This window comes from Geospiza fortis, unplaced genomic scaffold (genome assembly GCF_000277835.1).
Source record: "Geospiza fortis unplaced genomic scaffold, GeoFor_1.0 scaffold23, whole genome shotgun sequence".
Taxonomy (NCBI): Eukaryota; Metazoa; Chordata; class Aves; order Passeriformes; family Thraupidae; genus Geospiza; species Geospiza fortis.
In genome coordinates, this window is record NW_005054303.1 from 4,176,735 (window position 1) to 4,177,129 (window position 395).

Consider the following 395-nt stretch of genomic DNA (forward strand, 5'->3'; position numbering starts at 1 on the left):
GCTTGGCAAATTGGCAAGTGCGCTTTTCCACCAAGAGGGTAAAAAAAAAAAAGAAAAAAGAAAAAAGAAAAAAATTAAAATTAAAAAAAAACTGTAGTAAAAAAAGAAGAAAAGTACTAGAATTGGGATAGCCCCCACTCAAAAAAAAATCGCCAAAAAAAAATGTTTCTCAGAGATTGACCCTTGCTGGGTAGATATATAGAGAGAATTTTTTGAAAAGGGGTAGCCGAAACTGTGTCTCCTCTTTCCCAGTTCAAGTGGCACTGCTTTGCCCTGGTGCTTTTGGATTGCCAGTGCTCCTGCACCACTTTGCACTCTTCCCCCCTCGCCTGGCACTGGGACTGGAAGGAAGGAAGCCCCCAGTGCAGCTGGGCTGGTGCTGGCTATTACTATTA